Source organism: Eriocheir sinensis, unplaced genomic scaffold (genome assembly GCF_024679095.1).
Source record: "Eriocheir sinensis breed Jianghai 21 unplaced genomic scaffold, ASM2467909v1 Scaffold887, whole genome shotgun sequence".
Taxonomy (NCBI): Eukaryota; Metazoa; Arthropoda; class Malacostraca; order Decapoda; family Varunidae; genus Eriocheir; species Eriocheir sinensis.
In genome coordinates, this window is record NW_026112260.1 from 25,839 (window position 1) to 50,145 (window position 24,307).

A 24,307-nucleotide genomic window follows, 5' to 3' on the forward strand; every position below is an offset into this window, starting at 1 on the left:
CCCGGGCTCTCTCGGTTGTGAGCCGAGTGTGTGAACCAGTGCACCACGAAGACCCCATAAAAAAACAGATAATAAATAAATAAATAAAAATCATTAACGTTCGTAGTAATAACAGCAGCAGCACCATACCTTAGGCTTGCACAGCTTGAGGTTCCCAATGTGCATAGTGTAGCAGGGCACGGCGAACACCTGTCGACTGCCCCCAAGCGTGCTGTTGTAGGCGTTCAGGATGTGTCGGCAGTGCTGGAAGGGGGGCAAACAGGTCACTCACTATACACACACACATAAAAAAAAAAAATAATAATTAACCCGGTATCAGCTGGGATCATGTTTCTTAATGGTCCCTCTAAGCGAGAAAATGAGAAAAAATCACCCCTCACACAAACCATTTCATAATATATATCAAAGCATTTGTGATCAGATTATGTGTCATCTTTTTGGGGGGTTTATATCGTGGCACAAATTTGGCCCGTCACTGCTACACGGTAAAGTCACAAATTTGGCCCATCGCTGCTACACGGTAAAGCCACAAATTTGGCCCGTCGCTGCTACACGGTAAAGCCACAAATTTGGCCCATCGCTGCTACACGGTAAAGCCACAAATTTGGCCTGTCGCTGCTACACAGTAAAGCCACAAATTTGGCCCGTCGCTGCTACACAGTAAAGCCACAAATTTGGCCCATCGCTGCTGCACGGTTAAATCACAACAAAATAAAGTCACTATACTCTAACTTGAGCTCTGTGGCTTGGGCCGGGGAAACCTCCATTGTTGACAGATCTAGCGATGACCTGCACATGGCAATCTGTCTCACTGTTATTCCGTACGTTATCTATTTGTGGAATATACACATAGTCACAATACGACTGCATGGTGTTATGAATGGCTTGGGATTACAGGGAAAGACAACGACTGAGTCACGCCCAAGGGCTCAAGTTAAAATCGATAGACTATTGTAAAGAAACTTGAAATAAACCAAGGCCATCTAGAGGGGGAGGCCTCTTCACGAGGGGGGGGGGGAGTAGGCCGTGACGTAGGCCAAGTAGTGCCAGGTAGTGTCGGGTCAGCTGCGGTCAGGAGAGGTCACGCTCTCTGTTTTGTGCATTATTGACTCTGAAAACAGTGAAAAACTTGTTAACATTGTTTGTGCCTCTTACCCAGATAACAATACTGCCATACAAGTGCTGTGTGCCTTACTGGGAGGGAATCTTCAAAACTGGACCCAGAGTGATGGTGTTTTCCTTCCCACAAGACGAGGAGGCGTGCGCTGCGTGCCACAAACAAACGAGTTAAGCAGCTGCTGCATGATAACATGTTCAGCACAGTGAGACAGTCAGTACAGTCAGCAGGTACAAAACCCATTACGGCTGTATTAAATGATGAGGGTTTGTCAGGCATTATAACAGCCAATAATATAGTTCATAAAATAGCCTGTGTTACACATGTATTATTATATATGAATATTCGTGATGTGAATATATGAATATGATGCGTTATGAGAGGAATGTGACTGTGATATGATTATGTATATGGTGTGACTAATCACTGATGAATACAGTATGAACATGATGTGGTTCTTTACATATGCTAGGCATAATGTGTGTGTGAAAAAAGAATAACATGATATAATTATATGAATATAAACATTAAACATGGATATCAATATACTAGATGCAATACATATCAGTATATGATATGAATAAAATATGCTTATATGAGATGAATGAAAAATGCATATGAATAACTATATATATATATATATATATATATATATATATATATATATATATATATATATATATATATATATATATATATATATATATATATATATATATATATATATAGCTTTGTGAGGGGTGATTTTTTCTCATTTTTCTCGCTTAGAGGGACCATTAACCCGTACAGTGTTTAGTACGTTCACACGCTCAAAAAACTATCGATACACATTCAGCACGATACAAACTGACACCAAGGATGAAGCCATTGAGAACAGGCAATTCAAAACACCCGCGCCAAATTCCTTATTCGTCAACTTAAAAAGCGTGCAAAGTTCCTACTTTTTATTAGGCAATGAGGCAGCACAAGAGAGTAGATTTAAACAACCTGTAGAAGTCCATCCAACTCTGTTTAGAATTTATCTTTCTTAGCAGCAATGCTATTACCATTGCAATTTGTTGTTTTTTTCAGATGTCCACAACTTGTTCATGAAGGAAAAGACACGTTCAGTGGAAGCATTAGTTCCAGGATGGCACATCATGGACTGAACTATATCTGACATGCGTTGATGGCTGTTTTTGTCTTTGATATGGGAGAATACTTCTACCCACCGCTGTTACGTATATCACATGAGCATTATTGTTTAATAATTTGTGAATAAAAAGCTTAAACAAGTGTCACTCAAATCACTCTTAATATTATGGTGATATCTGGTGTCTCAGTGTCTCCCTTCCTCTCTATCCCTCCCTTACAGGGGCCCTGTCCTGCTCCCCCCAGCAGAGCTGAGGTGATGGGGGTGGCAGCACCCTTACCAACCCTGCCGAGATTACCGGGTTGCTCGCTGTGAAGTTCTTTGGACCCCACGGTAACGATAGTTTTTTGAGTGTGTGTACATATACGTACCTCTTAGGGAGGTGTTTAGTACATATATATACGCAAGCTCTTTTGAGGGCTTATATTCCCTTTATTTTTGTTTTTTTGTATGTAACATTGTTCATTGACAGCAAAGAGCAATAACTTGACAAGTCTTGGTATTTTTAAATGGACGTTAAAGGGCTTTCTGTACATTTGTCCGCATTCCAACAAAAATCATTATACAAGAAGGTAAGTTACTTCCTTCTAGGTAATTACTCCTTGGTTCTATAATCAGTAAGGCATGTGGAATTGTAAATTATGGCTCAGAGTAATCGGAACTGAAAACTTATCGTCGGAAGCTTCTTAGTGTTTTGTTGAACTTTGTGAACTACGGCTGTAGTACACACGGCCTTGAAGTGTTGTCTGATCCAATCATTCTCTTGTACTTACAATTATTGTTTATTTTTTAGGTTTTTGTGATGTAAAGAAGTACTAATACATTACTCACGCTTTGGGGCAGTGAGAAGTGTTTATAATGGAAAGAATATTGGCTCGAAAAAAATGTAAAGACAAATTTCCCTTTCCTGGTATGACATTGTTAGCTCTGAGACACACAAAAATAAGACAACAAACACTACGGTTCCATTCCTCGCATATAAATAATATCTATATCTATATCTATATCTATATATATATATATATGAAATAATTTGTAATTTTTTGTACATTTTTAGGGTCAAATAAAAAATAGGACAAAGTTCCACCTGGCATGAGCCCTATAAAAGAGCACACTGTATGGGTTAATATATTTCCTTCAAGCTTTTTTTTCTTTCCTGTTCTTTTATTAGGTATTTTTCCCTTAATGTTCTCTCTCCCTCTTTGCCTTCTTAGTACAATTCCCTTCCCAAGCTTTATTCTCCTCCCTTGGTCTTTTCAGTGCCAGGATCCATGACACTAACCATGGCACTCCTAACCTTGCCCTGCCTTCCCTGTCCCTAGCCTTCCTCTGCTACTATTTAACATTGCTCCAGCAGCAGCACCTTCTCACTTGCTTAGATGTCACTATTCTATGCATTTTGAACTGCATATTATGTGCGCTGCAAACTGCTAGCAAGGCCGCTGGTGATTTTTGAAGGGTTAGCGAGTTTCTTGCAGCCGCCTCGGGGTGCAATGAGGGGCGTTGGGAGGGGGCTACGTCAGGTTGGGTTGGGGGAGTTAGATTTACTCGACACGCAGCGGAGGATGTGAGCAGGATTCCAACCCTGGCCCTGGCAGTCGTGGCCAGCCAGGCCTTCTAACCACTGCTCCACAAAGGCATATTAGATCACGTGGGTGTTGATGCTGGTAGGCTAATACTGTGATACTCATGCCATACCTTCCCCAGGTACAACTGTTCATCAACCATCTACACAGGAAGGATGAACAGCTGTGTGAGGCCTTCTACCCACTGCTCCATATTAGATCACATGGGTGTTGATGCTGGTAGGCTAATACTGTGATACTCATGCCATACATTATTAAAGCACCATTCTTTCACTGACACAGGCTTTACATAAATGAGACAACACAGGCATTTGAAAAGACATAGAGTATGATCTGACAAGCATCCTCTTCTTTTCCTTTGTTCATTCCTTTCCTCTTCTGTGTCTTTCTCCTCCTCCTCCTCCTCTTCTTTCTTGTCCCAGATCTTTCATTATCCTTCATTATTTCTTCCTCCTCCTCCTCCTCATTCATTCCCTTGGCCTCCATATTTCTCACTTCTGCCTCCTTCCTTCTCCTTTACCTCCTCCTCCTCCTCTTCTTTCTCCTCTCATTTTCTTTCTTGTCCCAGATCCTTCGTTATCCTTCATTATTTCTTCCTCCTCCTCCTCTTCTTTCTCCTCTCATTTTCTTTCTTGTCCCAGGTCCTTCATTATCCTTCATTATTTCTTCCTCCTCCTCCTCCTCCTCATTCATTCCCTTGGCCTCCATATTTCTCACTTCTGCCTCCTTCCTTCTCCTTTACCTCCTCCTCCTCCTCCTCTTCTTCTCCTCCTCATCTTCGTTCCTTCCGCTTCTTCACGAACCTCTCTCTGAGCCTTACACTAAATCTTCTTCCTCCTCCTCCTCCTCCCCCCCCCGTCTTCCTGCCGTTCATAACAATACCGGGAATGAATGAGAGGGAGGAGGAGGAGGAGGAGGAGGAGGAGGAAAAGGTGTGGAGGAAAATGAAGATGAAGTGGAGAGGACGTGAAAGAAGGAGGAGGAGGAGGAGGAGGAGGAGGAGGAGGAAAGAAAGAAGAAAAGGGAAACACAAGAAATAAATAACACAAAACATGAAGAAAACCAAAAAAATAAAAGAAAAAGAAAAAAATAGAAAAAAGAAAAAAACAGGAAACGGGATAAAGTGAAAACACACACACACACACACACACACACACACACACACACACACACACGAAAGGCTTCCCTAATATGGTTGAGGGCAGAATGTGTTGATGGGAAAGAGAAGGGAAGGAAAGGAAGAGGAAGAGGAGGAAAGAATAGGAGGAGGAAGAAGGAACTGTTGATAAAGGAAGATCGATAGATGGAATGATAGAAGAAATAGGAAGGAGAAAAAGTAACAGTTGATTGATGGAGATAGATGGATAGATAGATAAATAGTAGATAGTATTGACAAGAAGAGGGGAGGAGGAAGACGTGGAGGAGGAGGAAGAAAAGAATAAGAAGGAGGAAGAGGAAGAGAAGAGAAGAGAAACTTGTAAAATGTGTTATTATTATTATTATTATTATTATTACTATTACTACTATTATTATTATTATGGAATATATGAAAAATGGGAGGAATAGTGCAAGAGAGAGAGAGAGAGAGAGAGAGAGAGAGAGAGAGAGAGAGAGAGAGAGAGAGAGAGAGTTATGTATACGACTTTAATAATCTTAAGCAAGTGAATTCCTCCTCGTACCTCATGTCCTCCTCCTCCTCCTCCTCCTCCTCTTTTCTGTATTGTATGTCTTAATGAGGCAGAACTTACTTCACGCTTCTTAAACTTGAGGAGGAGGAGGAGGAGGAGGAGGAGGAGGAAGCAAGTCTCATAAGATAATACTGTTTGTGTGTGTTTTTCCACCCTCTCCCTCCCTTCTCTCTCTCTCTCTCTCTCTCTCTCTCTCTCTGTGTGTGTGTGTGTGTGGGCAGGGAAGGGAGGGTCGGAGAGCCACAAAGTTACCTACACAGTTTTCAGACCATTGCGTAGAGTCAAGTCAGTCAGTCAGTCAGTTATTCTTTGTCACCCAGTCCGTCAGTCAGTCAGTCAGTCAGTCAGTCAGTCAGTCAGTCTTTGCATTCTTTGTCAGTCAGTCAGTCAGTCAGTCAGTCAGTCAGTCAGTCAGTCAGTTATTCTTTGTCACCCAGTCCGTCAGTCAGTCAGTCAGTCAGTCAGTCAGTCAGTCAGTCAGTCAGTTATTCTTTGTCACCCAGTCCGTCAGTCAGTCAGTCAGTCAGTCAGTCAGTTATTCTTTGTCACCCAGTCCGTCAGTCAGTCAGTTAGCCACTCAGTCAATGTTCCCACGCCTCACCTCACAGCCTCCTCGTCCTTCAAATGGAAAGCCGAGGCTGGACCATTTTCGTGACATAATTCTGCCCCATAGTCTCCAACATTTTGGAGCTCACACACCCACACTCTATAAGGCTTCCGGAGAGGCTGTTGTGGGTGTTGGCATCGATAGTACCATTAGCCCAGTGATAGATTGACCAGGCTTCTGTACCTTGAATGTGAACAATACTTATTTGAACCCGACTTGTGGCCTTTGGGAATAGGTGTTGTGAGGCGAAAGAATGTGGGAATATTTGAACTGACATGCCAAGACAATATCACCACCTAGATAAACAAAACAGATATGACTAATAGATGCAATAATAGACAGTGAAAAGTAAATGAGAAAGTGAAGTAATAGAAAAAATGGCCATATATAAAGTGATAAAATAGACTTGAAATGCATTACTAGATAGAAGAAACATAATTGCTTTCTAAATACAAAAAAAACACGTAAAATGAAAAAAAAAGTCTCGATCCTCCCTTCTAGAAAGCGTTCAAGTCATAGGAAAGAAACAAAACAGACAAAGCTAATGCAGAGATGACTAGAGAAAGGGATGAAAGAGTACAGATAGTGGTTGACTCTTGCATCAGGAATTTGGACAGCATAAGGAGGAGGTAGAGTAGAAAGTGTGTGGGAGTGTTGTTTGCAAAAGTTTGTGTTTTTTCCTAGAGTTTGTTCATGTCTTGTTTTTTTAGTAATATTTTGTTCTCAGTGTGTGTGTGTGTGTGTGCGCAGGTCTGGGCGTGAGAGAGACTTAGGAGTCCTAGTGAGCGCTGACCTCCGTCCTAGGGCTCAATGCATTCAGGCTAAAAATCGGGCAGAGTACTTGGTTTCATCTCAAGGATCGTAAGCAATAGGAGCGCTGAAGTCATCCTCAAACTTTACTTAGCACTAGTTAGACCTCATCTCGATTATGCAGTTCAGTTCTGGTCCCCCTACTATAGAATGGATATCAAGATGTTAGAATCTGTACAGAGGAGGATGACAAAGATGATTCAGGGGGTGAGAAACTTGCCTTATGAAGACAGGCTGAAGCAGTTAAATCTACACTCGCTAGAAAGGCGAAGGTTGCGAGGAGACTTGATCGAAGTCTATAAATGGATGAAGGGATTTAATAAAGGGGATGTCAATAAAATTTTGAGAGTGAAAGAGCCAGGTAGGACGCGTGGCAATGGTTTTAAGTTAGACAAACTCAGATTCAACAAAGACATAGGCAAGAATTGGTTCACCAGTAGAGTGGTGGACGAATGGAACAGGCTTGGGAGCCATGTTGTGGGTGCCAATACCATAGATACATTCAAGAAGAGGTTAGATAAAGCCATGGATGGTGAGGTAAGGTGGGGTTGAGTGTACAGGAGCTGCCTTGTATAGGCCAACCGGTCTCTTGCAGACTCCTTACGTTCTTATGTTCTCTCCAGCCCTTTCCGCCCTTCCTTCCTTGCACACTTTCCTCCCTCCCTCCCTCCTTTCCTCGCTCATTTCCTTCCCTTTCTCTGAACTTTGGGAGAAAAGTTGTCCCTTCTGATGTGGAACACCTTAGATAGATAAGCTTTATGACAAGATAACAAGAAAACATGGACATAAATTTGATAGTGAGATTTACGGGAAGATACAGAGGGGAGAAAACAGTGTGAGAGAAATAATGGATCAATGTAATGTACTATAGCCTTAAATTTCTTTCAGTAGTGCAAGAAGTTAGTCAGAATCTTGGGAAACAGTAACAAAAGCTTCGTGGCTATTTATATGCATTGCTCAGGTCTTAGTAAGCTTGGTGTTGTAGGTAAGAACTGTAGCCTTAAGTTTCTGTCGTGCTGCAGAGGCTTTTCTCTATAAGATGGAGTTGTAGTTTATTTTAGTATGCATTTTCAAAGTCAAAAAACATTCAAAAAACCCTCACACCTTATATAAACCCCAAACATGCCAATTTGTACTGACAATATGACATGCAGCAGCAGCTTAAGTATTGGTCATTCCAGCAAACTGAGGCGGCCTTTTAGTGAGGTCCTGATATCTTCTGAGATATAAGTTCGTTGGATTTTTGAGTTTATAAACTATACATTTTAAGCTAACATTACAAAAATGCAAAAACCAATGTTGCCAGAATTTTCGAGGTCATTTGGCGGCCATTTCAGTTTCTAATATGGCGACCACAAAATCTTATTTTCTCTTATTTACTTATTAATTTTGTTTTAACATACTGATTATGATGAAAATATGACCAAAAAGAACAACTTTGATTTTTTTTTCTTTACAGGTCTAATTTGAGCTGCAATGAACACTGTGCCTCTTCTGAGCAAGCCATGTGAAAGTAAAGGATGGGGGATCAATTAACTGGAGACTGTGTATTCTTTGTCAACGCGTGAGCAAAAAGAAAGTCCTTTAGTACTAAAACCGACTGATTCTTATGCGACATGCTTGAATGCAGTCAGAAGAGCCACTTGCAATGATGGACAGTATGGAAGTGAGCGAAGACTCCAAAGTGTTACCAGAGATACATTGGTGAGCAGGGCTGTAACAGGCGCTGTTATCAGGAGGCAACGAAGCAGGGTGGATCGAGGGCAGAGACGCAATGAACAAGCTGTAGTGCGGCTTCCAGCCACCAGAAGCGTGGGAGAAAAGAAAGAGTGAAGAGATTGAACAGCCATCTGGGCGGCGGCCAAGTTCACAGATCCAAGACAGCTCCTGGAAAGGTTATGCTTTTCTGCAAGAAGACACACGGAAACGAATCTTCAGGGTTTTTGTACGTCAGAGACAGAAACAACAGTCCAGCGCTGGAAGTCTGAGAATTCCAGCCTGGTAACAAGACTGGAATACTTCTATCTCTACAGTGCACAGCAATTGGTATTTCAATACCAAAAGGATGCTGGAGAAGCAACGTGTTTCATTCCTTAAGAGGAAATTATCAGACCGAAGTGGTCCATACATCCACCCACTTCAAGCAGCAAGCATGGTTGAAATAACAAACTTGGTTGAAGTGAAGACACGACAGGCTGTAATCTCAATGGGAGACGTAGAGACAGTGTACAGAGCATGTGGGGATATCGCCTTTGCTTGTTACTTGCTGATCGAAAATGGTTAAAAGATATATTCACGAAAATACGAACTCCGGCTGACATCAGTACTGCCAAAGATCGTGAAAATCAGCAGTGTATATACAGCCCAACAGCCTGTCAAAAGTATTGTTAATGATAATAGATGCTGGCACATGGACAATATAGAAAACAGTCTTCAAAGGCAGCTTCCAGATCATTCCTTAGTGTATCTACTTCAACAAGGAAAGTGTCACAGATAATGATGACATCCAGTATCAGTAATTTAACATGTGTCCCAACTGAATTGTACAACCTGATGAGATGGGTTCTAGCTGGGCCTGCAGACATCTAACCTTCAAATAAAACAGGGGATCACAGACCGGTTAGCATAACTATGAGCAAAACATGATGTTTGGGTTGAAGACGAACCAGGCAGGTCAGTACAAGCCTTCAGGTCAGGCACTAGGCAGCACCGAACAAAGAGAATCCCAAGTGGTCGGACTAGCGCTTCACTTCACAGTGACACCAGGAGTAAAAGTTGTGGAGCTGCTCAGCAGGCAAGGATTGTGCGTGTCTCATGGTTGCCACACTACAACTGGAACTGCTAGCCAATGCGTGGCCGACTTCTGCAAATTTTGGGGGTCTCTATATACCTCCCTTCCCTCTAAGAAAGGTTCGTTTGTGTTCTTAACGGCAAACATTGCCTTCTCAGGGACACTGATGGCAAGTGCTACATGGTACATAATTTAGTCTATCAAAAACATGATACTTGGGAAGACAGTTGCTCCATCACTCGGTATCAAGCATGCTGGCCATGCAAACAGTTCAGCCATACCATTTACAAATTCGAACATGAAAGCCAAGCCAGTGCAAAACAAGAGAGAAAAGGTTTGTGTGGTAAACGAAGAGAATCAACACTGTAGATCAAAAGAAGCAGATGTCTGGATCATTGCCTGTGTATTATCAAGGTTAGCAGGGGAGGACCTTGTAAAATTCATGTTGGGCGGATACAATTCTCTGACATCAAACAGCCTGCCACTGACGCAAATTGGAGCTCACCCCTCATGCCTGAAGTGGCCCACTTGAATCGTCAACCCTCCTCACTGTGCTGAAACAAGCAAATGCAATCAGGAGAGTTTACGGTAGATGATCCCGACTGTCATCACGCTGACATGGCACTCTACGAAAAAGTGGTACAATTGTTGATGCTCGACCAGATCTGAAGAAGTCAACAGTACCAAAGACGGAGAAATATCTCCATGCTGTCTGGCTTCTTCCAGGAGCTTTGGGATCTTCAATTGAAAATTGGGGATTGATGATGCTTGGATCGAGGCTGCCTTGGCCTGTGGTACTGCAACAACAAGGCAGATTCTGAGTTGCTCACTACAAACGCTGCCCTGACAGCTCATATCTACCTGTGCCTTCTGTAACAGATTAATCCTTGAGGAATTCTTCAACAAATACCACAGCTCAAGCTACATTTTGACCAGAGCAACAGAACAGGTCACATCAACTTTGTGCCACAAGGGACAAATCGATCGAAGAATCATCAAACAAGCAAATAGTTCACTGCAGGATATCATGGCAAAGAATCCTTTGAACAAGCATTCCGAGACATGGAAAGAAAACAAGTGCCAAAAATGTCATGTTCTGTCATCACCAACTACCTCTGCAGAGTAGAGGCCATCCTTCACTTCATTGCGGCTTCTCAAATGCTGATTGGGAGTTGCACCTGGAGCTACCCAGTCACTGAGCAAGTTATTCTTTGCCTTCGACCCATCAGAAATTTTACCTGAGAGACTTTGGCCACGCTATATTGCGGACATGAAAGATCTCAAGACAAACCACCCAACACCTAGTCGGAACTTGCAGTGGCAATGTGTCTGTCTGAGTGCAATTCCATTTGTATCTGTAGGGCCCCAGCCATGCCTGTGAACACATCCAACAGACAAATGAAAGTTCACTCTGGGTTACGTGGAATCTCAAACAATGCTCATACCAAGGCAGAATTCTTCATGGCTGCTGCAGAACATCTTGCCTCTCCAATTAGTTCAGACCAGTTCAACTGTGGACACCACCAGAACTGAACATCCTGGGGTCACACAAAGCGGCATACAAGGACCACGCCGCTGTGACGCATCAAGGCTACGTACTGAGTCATGAACAGTCAGAGGTGAAGGCGATCAACTATACAACATAATTACTGGTGGATGCATACCACGAACATTCGACATCTACATGCAGACCAATTGGGCAGAAGCTGTACGAGGACTTCGTTGCAGATAGAATAAATGGTGATGTCCGTCTGGCAGGCCACTGTGAAGAAAGAGAAGTTAAGACCCTCAAATAACAAAAGTCAATCATCAAACTTCAAAACACAAGTATAGAGCTCAAAAAGGCAAAGACCTGTACAGACATATAGCATCCTGTCAAGATCACGAGACATTGATCAAAAGAAAGCAATCGGTACCTATAGGTTCACTCAATTGCCAAGAGCACTTTTGTAGCGATGGAGGAATTCTTCAATGCTGACAAATCAAAAGCTATACACCAAACTTGAGAAGCTTGTTGAGGAGAATGCAGAAACAGAGAACCTAAACAGCAGGAGCAGAACAAAAGAGTCGAGCTCAGCCAAACATCATCACAGGATTGCTCTTGTGGATAGCATGGTGATTCTCCATAACCTTACGAAGAAACCACCAACTATGGAACCGTGGAGATCTTAGCAGGTGGTACTGACAGAGTGATGGGTCTTGCATGTGACTACGATGAAATAATCGTAGTATTTGACACCTACAAGCCTGAGTCTACAAAACAACGAACCAGAAAAGAAGAAACCTGGGGTCAGCTTCCAGTGAGTACCAGATCAAAGATGAAACAAATATCAAAACATTACAATGAACAAGTTCCTTTCTACTTTCACAAGACGAAGAAACACCTTACGAATTCTAGCTGACAAGATCATCAGATATGCTGCAAGCTCCCCGAAGGTGGTCATTGTGTCCTGGCAGGTAAATGAACTTACAATAAAAACATTATTTTTAGCATACAATATCTAATATATTTAACTATTTTCAACAAAAACACTTACAGTGTGTTATGACATGTTCTTTATGGGACCAAAGCCAACATAAGGATGGAGTGTGAAGACAACAATCATGAAGAAACAGTTTCCTGCTCATCCATCAACAGTCAACACGTCCGCATACCAATTCACCCAACACGGAACTCATGGTTTTTTCACTGACACAGATGTGCTTGTCCTTCTGATGAGGACATTATGATATTCTCTGTTAGCACATCAATTACCACTTGAAATCTGAATTACTGCAGATGGGTTCTATGTGAACATTTTTGGGTGCATCCCGTACTAAAGCTTCTTCCAGCGTTCGGCCATTTTACTGGTACCAACAGCACCAATGCGGTTTCTGGAATCGGTAAGTGACATGGCTGAACATTTCCTTCAGGCACCAGAGGGAGATCTGAGCTCTGCAGCTCTCTTGAACCAGATGAAGTCACAGAAGAACAGATTTCTATCCTGGAAAAATTTGTCTGTCATGCTTACAAACCGAAAGTCGGACATCTGAGGCGCATCCCAGATCTCCGGTGGTACCTTTCTGCAGAATATGGCTTGACCAGTGAAAACTGCGCCACCTGGTGGTGCACTTAAACAACATATACTGCGAGCAAAGATACAAGCCAGAGTGTGGGTCAAGCTTCTGTTGCCCAACCAGAGCCTGCAAACCTTTGGGTAACGGATATTGCAGAACTTCAGGATGGACAACTGCAACCGCACAGCAGAACTTCTGCCAGCACCAGAAGCCATTCTGGAAATGTAAGATGTCTGCAAGACAAACTGCTCAACTAAAGGAATTATCTTATGCTGCAATTGAACCTTCCTTGCGCAAAATATGTCAGTGCTGAAGTGACACTGAGCCAGTAAGATTCAAGATGTTCATCTAATCTGTTGACTCGGAGGTGATGATGATACAGACGATGATTGAGAGACCATGATATATATTGCCTAAAGACAATAATACAGATTAATTGTAGCAGTTTAGCTGCTGTTTCTTTAATTCTTTCTATGATCACTCAGTAGCAAATGTATTACCTTGCATGCTACTGCTGCTACTTGAAATTGCAATTGTTGCGTGGGAAACACCTGGTACTTACACTCTGATTAAGACTACTGTAATTCTATCACTTAGTGTCTGGAATTGTATATAAATAATATTTAACACTTTACAATGTATGGTGCTGATGTGTTTCTAGTTTCATTGTATGTAGAGTTATGAAAAATAATGCCTTATGGAACAAGTAGTTTTCGGTTTTTGTAACATTTATTACATAATGTTCCTTAATAAAATGCCTAAAAATGGTAATTTCTGCTACTTCATGTTTTAAATCATATCCTAAAGACTACATTTATATTATGACAAACAAAATTAAAGAAAAATAGCCAAACTTAGCTGTGCTGAAGTCTCTCAATTGAAAATTGCATTTCAAGTCTGACCATTTCCAACATCCAAGATGGCCATAAAGGTGACCCTGAATAATTTTGGCTTGACATTGTTTGTAAGATTCCCTTGACTTGTAAGCATTCCAAAAATGTAGTTTAAAATCCCAAAATTCCAACGAGTACACTAGTGACATCACTATTTTTAAATGCTGTATTAGTTCACCCTCATCACAAAGCTTTGAAGACGCTAAAAGGGTATTTCAATAATTTAGTGCATGATCACTCATCATCTCTGGGCTATTGAGTTTGAACCCCTGGGATATGGGCCGATAGGAAGGCCAAGTGCCTCAGTTTACCTTCCCCAGGCCACAACTGTTCATCAACCATCTACACAGGAAGGATGAACAGCTGTGTGGGAGCCTCTAGCCACTGCTCCATGATAGATCACATGGGTGTTGATGCTAATTTGACTGTGCCTTGATACTCACCACATACCTTCCCCAGGTACAACTGTTCATCAACCATCTACACAGAGGATGAACAGCTGTGGCAAGCCTTCTACCCACTGCTCATATTAGATCACGTGGGTGTTGATGCTAGTAGAGCTAACACTGTGATCTCATGCCATATGATAGTTCCTGTGGACATTTTTAGTGCATCCTGCTAAAGCTCTTCCAGCGTTCCATGCATTTACTGGTACTGACAACACCTGCCGGTTTCTGGAATCGGTAAAGCATGGCTGAACATTTTTCCTTCAGGCACCAGAGGAGATCTGGAAAGCTCTGCAACAGCTCTCTGAACCAGATGAAGTCACAGAAGAACAGATTTCTATCCTGGAGAAATTGTCTGTCATGCTTACAAACTTAGCATAGTCGGACATCACGAACATCCCAGATCTCCGGTGGTACCTTTTCTGCAAGAATATGGCCGACAGTGAAAACTGCTACCGCTACCATTGATGCACTTAAACAACATATACTGCGAGCAAAGATACAAGCCAGAGTGTGGGGTCAAGCTTCTGTTGCCCAACAGAGCCTACTAGAGCCTTTGGGTAACGGATATTGCAGAACCAAGGATGGACAACTGCAACTGCTTACAACAGAACTTCTGCCAGCACCAGAAGCCATTCTGGAAATGGTAAGATGTCTTTGCAAGACAAACTGCTCAACCAGCAGTGTTCTTAAAAGGCAGTGAACCTTCCTTGCACTGAAATATGTCAGTGCACAAGTGACTGCCAAATGACCAAGATTCAAAGGATGTTTCATCTAATCTCATTGACTCGGAGAGTGACGATGATGATGATACAGACGATGATTGAGAGACCATGATATATATTGCCTAAAGACAATAATACAGATTAATTGTGGCAGTTTTAGCTGCTGTTTCTTTAATTCTTTCTATGATCACTCAATGCTTAAATGTATTACCTTGCATTCTTCTGCTGCTACTTGAAATTGCAATTGTTGCGTGGAAACATCTGGTGCTTACCTCTGATTAGACTACTGTAATTCTATCACTTAGTGTCACAAATTGTATGTAAATAATATTTAACACTTTATAATGTATGGTGCTGATGTGTTTCTAGTTTCACATTGTATGTAGGTTATGAAAAATAATGCCAACATGGAACAAGTAGTTTTCGGTTTTGTAACACATTTATTACCATAATGTTCCTAATAAAATGCCTAAAAATGGTAATTTCTGCATTACCATGTTTTAAATCATATCTAAAGACTACATTTATATTATGACAAAGCAAATTAAAGAAAAATAGCCAAACTTAGCTGTGCTGAAGTCTCTCAATTGAAAATTGCATTTCAGAAGTTCGGCCATTTCCAACATCCAAGATGGCCGCCAAGGTGACCTAATTAATTTTGGCAACATTGTTTATAAGATTCCTTGACTTGTAAGCATTCCAAAAATGTATAGTTTACAAAATCCCAAAATTCCAACGAAATTACACTTAGTGACGTCACTATTTTAAATGCCTGTAGTTCACCTCATCACAAAGCTTTGTAAGGGCAACTAAAGGTATTTCAATAATTTAGTGTACGTAAATCCGCTCATCATCTCTGGGCCTCAGGTTAGGTTTGAACCCCTGGGATATGGGCCGATAGGAAGGCCAGAATTGTTCTCAGTTTACCTTCCCAGGTACAACTGTTCATCAACCATCTACACAGGAAGGATGAACAGCTGTGTGAGGCCTTCTAGCCACTGCTCCATATTAGATCACATGGGTGTTGATGCTGGTAGGCTAAAACTGTGGATACTCATGCCATACCTTCCCCAGGTACAACTGTTCATCAACCATCTACACAGGAAGGTTGAACAGCTGAACAGCCGTGGGCCTTCTACCCACTGCTCCATATTAGATCACGTGGGTGTTGATGCTAGTAGGCTAACACTGTGATACTCATGCCATACCTTCCCAGGTACAACTGTTCATCAACCATCTACACAGGAAGGATGAACAGCTGTGAGGCCTTCACCCACTGCTCCATATAGATCACGGGTGTTGATGCTGGTAGGCTAACACTGTGATACTATGCCATACCTTCCCAGGTACAACTGTTCATCAACCATCTACACAGGAAGGATGAACAGCTGTGTGAGGCCTTCACCCACTGCTCCATATTAGATCACGTGGTGTTGATGCTGGGCTAACACTGTGATACTCATGCCATACCATTCTTTCATTGACACAGGCTTTTATATAAATGAGACAACACAGACATTTGAAAAGACATAGAGTATGATCTGTTTGTACAAGTCCTCTCCTGAGCTTGTCTATGGTAGGCTATAAAAGAAAACTGCTAATTGGGACTGATATAAGGTAGGTGAGGTTGGGAAAAAATCACTACAATCGTCCCTCAAATAGTATAGTTTCAATAGTTTGGTTTCAGTTTTATATGGATTGTCGTGGAAGATCTTTTAGGATTTTAAAATTTCCTTGCCCTGCTCCTTCAAAAAATCTTCTTAGAAAATCCACACATAAAACCAAATCTGAACTATTGGAAACTGTGCTATTTGAGGATGATTGTATTACTAAAGAAAGAAAAATAGCTTGAATACTTATCACATAATGACAAAGTAGCCTATCAGTGTGCCACTCTCCCGCCCATGGGAAGGAAGGGAAGAAGGAGCTATGGAGATGACCTGTTTTTCCTTCTGCTCTCACTCCCTCCTCCCGCCATAGCCCAGCAGGTGTCTGTTCTTCCTATGTATTCCTATGTATACTCCCCCTTTCCCTCCTCTGCCTTAATAATGAAATATCTGTCTCTAGGCCACCAGCCCTAATCAGGCCATACCTGCGGCAAACACGGTGGCAGGGTGTGTGTGCTGTGGGTATAGTTAGTTGGTGGAGTGGACATGATGCCATTCACTGCCTTGACATCAACCTGTCATTCTCAAAGCTGTCAAAACCTGGTGGTCACCCGGGTGAGAGGTCATGCTTCAGCCCGTGTCTTATCCATTGTGACGGTGTTGTTTACTGATAGCTACGCTGGAACCATTTCCACACATTAAGCCTCCATGGTGGGAGCTAACAGGATGGAGAGAAGAAAAGAAACACCAATAGAAAGGAAATTAATGTAGGAATAAGAGAAGAATTAGTTAACACTCACCGCTCTGTCCCTCCTCATCATCTTCAGTTCCTAGTGTCTGGAAATCAAGTTTGGTGTTAACTGTGTAAACATTACCACACTTTGATATATATATATAGCATTATAAATTGGGTGCTACCAGCGCAGTCTGGCCCAGTATCACAAGTCTGCAACATGACCTGACCTGTCTCCCGAAACCTAGCTCATGTGTCGCCCCAATAGAAAAGAAAAAAAAAAAAAGACCAATGGAAAACAAAAATACATAAGATACATTAATAAAAAAATAAACAAAAACATTCTCCATGAAATCAAATGGGTCAATGACTTGACTCTTGAGGCAGTCGCTGTAAACAGAGTTAATCATCGCATCAAATATCTTAACGCAATGAGACTCGCTTGGTCTAAACGCACCCTCCTAAATGTAAGGAAATCAATGTGAGAGAGAGAGAGAGAGAGAGAGAGAGAGAGAGAGAGAGAGAGAGAGAGAGAGAGATAGAGAGAGATGAGAGAGAAGGGATAGGAAGGAAGGGAAGGGTTAGGAAGGAGGGAAAGAGAGGGAAGGAAGGGAGGGATGGGAAAGTAGAGGAAGGGAAGGAGGGATGGGAATGGAGGAAGGGAAGGAAGGGATGGGAAAGGAAGGGATGGGAAAGGAGTGGAAGAGGGTTAAGGAAGGGAAGGAAAGTGAAGGAAGGGATGGGAAGGAAGGAGGGAAGGAAGGAAAGAAAAAGGGACGGGAAGGGAAGGAAAGAAAAGGGATGTGAAGGAAGGGATGGAAAGGGAGAGAAGGGACAGGAAGGGATGGGATGGGAAAGGAAGGGATGGGATGGGAAGGAAGGGATGGGAAGGATGGGATGGGGAAGGAAAGGAAGGGATGGGAAGGAAAGGAAGGATGGAAGGGATGGGTTGGGAAGGGAAAGGAAGAGAAGGGATGGGAAGGGATAGGAAGGAAGGATGGGATGGAAGGAAGGAAGGGATGGGAAGAGAGGGTTAAGGAAGGGAAGGAAAGTCTAGGGAAGGGAAGGGATCGGAAGGGAAAGGAAGGGATGGGAAGGGAAAGGAAGGGATGGGAAGAGAAAGGAAGGGAAGGGAAAGGAAGGGATGGGAAGGGATGGGAATGGATGGGAAGGGAAAGGAAGGGAAGGGAAGGGAAGGGATGGTGTAGCCGCTGTTCCGGCTCCGTGACGAAAGATAGATTAATGTGGTAGATATGTATGTAGGCATTATCGGATTATATGAATTTATTAATTATGTCGGGATGGTCGAGCGAAGGGGTGGTGTGAGGCGGTAGTGTCGCCAGATGTTCAAGGGAAAAGTGTCGAGACAGCGGCGAGATGAGTGAAATGCTGACTCGGGACGCCTGCTGGAGGCCCTCAACCCTAGGAAAGCCTTGCCAAATGTGTGTTTCCCTAGGTTCAAAGTACAGAGGAAGGGTCACACTACCACCAGGGCCACAAACTACCCTGAAATGCCCACAACTCTAGGGAAAGCCTTGCCAAATATGTGTTTCCTTAGGTTCTCAGTACAGAGGAAGGTCACACTACCACCAGGGTCACAAAACTACCCCTGGAAATGCCCACAACTCCTACGAAAGCCTTGTCAAATGTGCGTTTCCTTAGGTTCACGGTACAGAGGAAGGGTCACAAAACTACCCCTGGAAATGCCCACAACTCCTAGGAAAGCCTTGTCAAATGTGTGTTTCCTTAGGTTCACGGTACAGAGGAAGGTCACAAAACTACCCCTGGAAATGCCCACAACTCCTAGGAAGGCCTTGTCAAATGTTTGTTTCCTTAGGTTCACGGTACAGAGGAAGGGTCACAAAACTACCCTGAAATGCCCACAGCTCCTAGGAAAGGCTTGTCAAATGTGTGTTTCCTTAGGTTCACGGTACAGAGGAAGGGTCACAAAACTACCCCTGAAATGCCCACAACTCATAGGAAAGCGTTGTCAAATGTGTGTTTCCTTAGGTTCACAGCACAGAGGAAGGGTCACAAAACTACCCCTGAAAATGCCCACAACTCCTAGGAAAGCCTTGTCAAATGTGTGTTTCCCTAGGTTCACGGTACAGAGGAAGGTCACAAACTGCCCTGGAAATGCCCACAACTCCTAGGAAAGCCTTGGCAAATGTGTGTTTCCTTAGGTTCACGGTACAGAGGAAGGGTCACAAAACTACCCCTCGAAATGCCTACAACTCCAAGGAAAGCCTTGGCAAATTATGCTTACATCTCATAATTATCAAATAATCTATGTTTCTTTATGTGCACCATTTAATTCTGCATGTTTTTATATATAATACATGATGATTATGTTGAGTTTATGGCTGGAAACTTGTTATAAACAGAAGCGACGTTTGAAATGTGGTGCGCGTGGCCAGCCCGGATATGGCGCCGCTTTGGCCCGGCCGTAGTAAAGGGGTTAAGCCTGTGGTGTCTTGTTGGTCAGGCATAAATAAACCAAAAAATGAAAATGGGCAGCTCCTTAGTGTCTCCCTTGAGTGAGAAAGTGACGGGCCAGCCCCTGCTACTTACTGTGGAATGCTTCTTGATATAAAAATCATGTGATAAAAATGGCACAGCTATAAACACTGAACCATAAGTAAATGTGGCTGTTAAACCCAGACGGGCTAGGCACGGGTCATATAGGATGACTGGCAGGAACCAACACTGTGACCCACCACTACATATATGTAACAGGTTCACAGTATGGTGTGGTGAATGCTTATGATATCTTGTTGCCTTCCCATGACTGAGCCTTGGGGAGCTTGGCCATTTCAGGGAGTTTTATGACCCTCTGCCCGGGCTGCCTCTGTACATTCAATGTGAAAAAAGACTCATTACAAACCCAATAATCTCCTTTTTTTGCCTTTGAAAAGAGATTGCATTAAGAGTCTACGGATACAGCAAGCTTACTATGAGGGCCTTGAGCCAGGAAGCGCTTTGGCAAATATCTTGTAAAGAAACAGCTTGAGCATGGCCCTGGCACCATTGTGAAGGATTAGGGCGCTCATTTGGGGATAGTTTTGGGGACACATTAATGGAAACAACATTAATTGAAATGGGAAATTTGTTTGGGTTTATGATCTTTTGCTTTGGGAACTAAATTCAGGAACAAATTAATCTCATAAACACACACACTCACACACACAAAATGGTTCCAGAACTGGAGGGACTGACATATGAAAAGAGACTAAAGGAAATGGACTTAGCAACACTAGAACAAAGAGGAGACCTAATACAAATATATAGGCTATTGAGTAAAATGGAAGAAGTAGATAACGAGAAATTGCTACTAAGAGAGGAACCTTCCAGCAGGAATACTAGAGGACATAGTAAAAAGTTGAGGAAGGGAAGATGCTCAAGAGACATAAAGAAATATAGCTTCCCACAAAGAAATATAGAGCTTTGGAACAGACTAAGTGAAGAAATAGTATCAGCAAAGAGTGTGCAGGGGAAAGTTGGATAATTATAGATACGGAGACGGGACCACACCAGCGTAAGCCCAGGCCTGTAAAATTACAACTAGGTAAATACACACACACACACACACACACACACACTCACAGACTCAAACATATACTCATATTCATAGTGTGTGTGTGTGTGTGTGTAATGAGGTATTTGTTATGTATTTTTTTGTTTCCATGTAGGTAAGCTGCTGGGGTAGTCCTCGGTGGAAGAAAGTGTAAGCCATCAGCAGGGGACAGCTGCTGGACACACAGGAGGAACTGTCACCAGGAGGGACACAACACACACAAGAAAAAAGACAACAACAACAACAACAAGCAGGAGGAGGAAACAAGGAAAAAATAAACTCAACACTCACCAATAGTGTGTGCTGCTCCTTCTCTTCCATTCTCTTCCTCCTCCTCATCTTCTTGCTCTTCTTCTTCTTCTTCTTCTTGTTGTCTGTGCATATTGTTGTAAATTGTCCATTCTCTTCCTCCTCTCTCTGCATCATAAAAAACTGTGTCAACAACCACTGAGCTCCTTCAGACTGTAATGGCACAGATTGGCACCAAAACACCCAAGCTAAATACATGAAAGGCAACAGCTTCTGGCATAAAATAACAAAGAATGACCTCGCTCACTCAGATAATAATAATAATAATGTCTCATTTGTAAGGAAGAACAGATGATTTTTTGGAGTAAAGACGTGTGGTTTTGTCAGGTTAGGTCAGAGGGCGGCACCCAGCATTTTTACGGCACACCTTCTAAGGGTGGAGAAGGGGTCAACAAACAGGTGGGCCATTATTTAAAAGCACCAAAATCTCCCAGAAAGAAACATTTTTGTCCACCAGTGTCCCACGGGTCATGTTCTGGGGACAGTGTTGCCTCTAGACAAGGTAATACTTTTTTGGTCCCTGAATGCAGTGCAGTAAAGAAACACTTCCAGAAAATAGAAACAAAATTTATATGACACAAAAATGTTTATGTAAGCACACCCCCGCTGGGCTGTGTGCCAGGGGGCGACACATTCCTCAGGCCCACAAAACACCCAAAAGACAATCACAAAACACCAAAAAATCTGCATTATGAAGCCAAATCTATACCGCTATATTACACCAGTCCAAAGCGCTGAAAAAACATGGCTCTCCACCACACTGTGACCACCCCAGGGGAGACTGTGTGTATGCACACACCCCTGAAAGCAGCGAGGCTCCTTCCTTAACCCCCTGGACCCCAGCGATGCGTCACGGAGCGTTGTGGCGCCCTAATGGAACGGCCAAGGAGGCTAATGTTTTAACCCAGTAGCAGCGGGGATCATGTTTCTTAATGGTCCCTCTAAGTGAGAAAAATGAGAAAAAATCATCACTCTCACAAACCATTTCATAATATATATCAATGCATTTGTGATCAGTTTATGCATCATCTATTTTGGGGGGTTTATATCATGGCATAAATTTGGCCCGTCGCTGCTACACGGTAAAGCCACAAATTTGGCCCGTCGCTGCTACACGGTAAAGCCACAAATTTGGCCCGTCGCTGCTACACGGTAAAGCCACAAATTTGGCCCGTCACTGCTACACGGTAAAACCACAAATTTGGCCCGTCGCTGCTACACGGTAAAGCCACAAATTTGGCCCGTCGCTGCTACACGGTAAAGCCACAAATTTGGCCCGTCGCTGCTACACGGTAAAGCCACAAATTTGGCCCGTCGCTGCCACACGGTAAAGCCACAAATTTGGCCCGTCGTTGCAACACGGTAAAGCCACAAATTTGATCTGTTGCTGCCACACGGTAAAGCCACAAATTTGGCCCGTCGCTACTACACGGTAAAGCCACAAATTTGACCCGTCGCTAGTACACGGTAAAGCCACAAATTTGGCCCGTCGCTGCTACCGGGTTAACCGTACACGAAAGGGGTATGACGGGACAGTACCCCAAGCAGGCAGGACCCACGCCACGCCTTGCAGGTCACTGTTCTCAGTTATTGCGTTTGTGTAAACATGTCACTGGTCATGAGGAGACACACTTATTACAAGTTCCTCTGTTGCCCTCAAGCCAACTCCTCCCTCATCAGCTGAGGCAGTAAACCTTGACACACACAAATGTGGAAGAGCTTGTTGCATTGCTCACATAAAAAGTTGGGCACAACATCTGTGGTCATGTGCCGGAGAGAGACAGAAGGGGAAGGAATTATAGGAGAAGGGAATAGACTCCAGGAGATGGGACACAACCTCCGATTAATACCTGGTACACTGCTGGGTGGACAGGAGTGTAGGGTATCGGAAAAGCCGCCCAATTTTTCCACTCCGCCGGGAATCGAGCCAGGCTCTCTCGGTTGTGAGCCGAGTGTGCTAACCACTGCACCACGAAGCCCCGCCTTGCTCACATAAACTTACTAACAATCACACTAACACCATGCAAGTAGGAAACATTCAATTAATTTGTATTTTTTTATCTGTAAATTCAAATCTATGCCATTTTGGTGAAGGTAACAGGAGGCATCCAGACACAAGCAGACTGAACCAAGACTTGACTTACTGGGTTACTTGACAGAGTTGTTGTTGTTGTTGTTGTTGTTGAGAGTCCACCGCTGCTTGGGCCCCAGTCCAGAGGGCCTCTTCTGGAGCTCCAGGATGGAGTTTGAGCCTGCCGAACAAAATAAGTGACATTGAAATGTTTAGTAGTGTAGGCAATAACTGTGTGCTGTCCACCATGTTGTAAGGAAAGACAGGGACACTATATATCATACTGTACACATGGAAACAAGACTGTGAGTGTGTGTGTGAGGAAAAGGGGCGTTGTGTAAGGCAGTGCGGGTGTCATTCTAGAGTTTTGCACACACGCACACACGCCCTCCAAAACACGTACACAGGCCTTCACACACGCACACAGGCCTTCACACACGCACACACGCCATAAAGCACAGCCGTGAGTGACGTGCCTGACACACACTTATAAACACGAAAAATCCGCCCACAATCTCCACTCCCTGTTTTCTCCGTGTTCTCTTGGTCTCCGGCGGTTACTGTGGGTTTCTAAAGGCGTGGAGAACCATTACCACATGATATACTGCCTCAGACACCTCCGTCAGGCTTTACAAGTGGAGAAAACGGTAAAATAGTGTGTTTGCCTGGAAAGGAGAGGTCGGCGGCCATCTTGTCTTCCTCTTCTTCTTCTTTGACCTGTTACCTGTATCGTGTTGTGTTATTTTGTTCCTTATTTTGTGTTCTATGTATGTTTTAATGGCGGGAAATGCTTGACGAAAATATGATTACTGTTTTTACGGGTTTAAATTATATTGAGGAAGTGTTTTCACGCTTGTTGGGGTTATCTTGATCTTGATCTTGATGTCACAGGTGGCTCGGGATTTCTCCCCAGCCAGGCCTTTGTAGCGGCAGCTCCTGTGAAAAGAAAACAAAACATGCGGGAAGTCAAAGTTCTCGGGGCAAGATATCATTCCCTACATCTTTCACGCCACATGCCTTCCAAGAACTCTTTCACTGCCTCAATCACTCGTCCACTCGTCTCTCCACTGAGCCCCAGCAGCAGCACCATCCACTCCCTTCCAGTCCTCCCATTTACTCCACGTCCCATCTCGCTCAGAAACACATGCATCATCTTCGTTC

At 43.2% G+C, this 24,307-nt stretch overlaps 1 long non-coding RNA gene across 2 annotated transcripts; it reads right to left on the bottom strand.

Moving 5' to 3' along the window:
- Window positions 1-128: 128 nt before the first annotated feature.
- On the bottom strand, window positions 129-23,848 carry LOC126994818 (uncharacterized). Of its 2 annotated transcripts, none has more exons than XR_007749637.1 (4): window positions 23,634-23,848; window positions 23,220-23,327; window positions 21,058-21,183; window positions 129-243 (listed from the first exon to the last, which is right to left on the bottom strand). It is a non-coding gene; the product is annotated as an uncharacterized LOC126994818 (long non-coding RNA). The 2 variants fall into 2 exon arrangements; XR_007749636.1 differs by lacking the exon at window positions 129-243 and adding an exon at window positions 17,073-17,177.
- Between the last annotated feature and the right edge of the window lie 459 nt (window positions 23,849-24,307).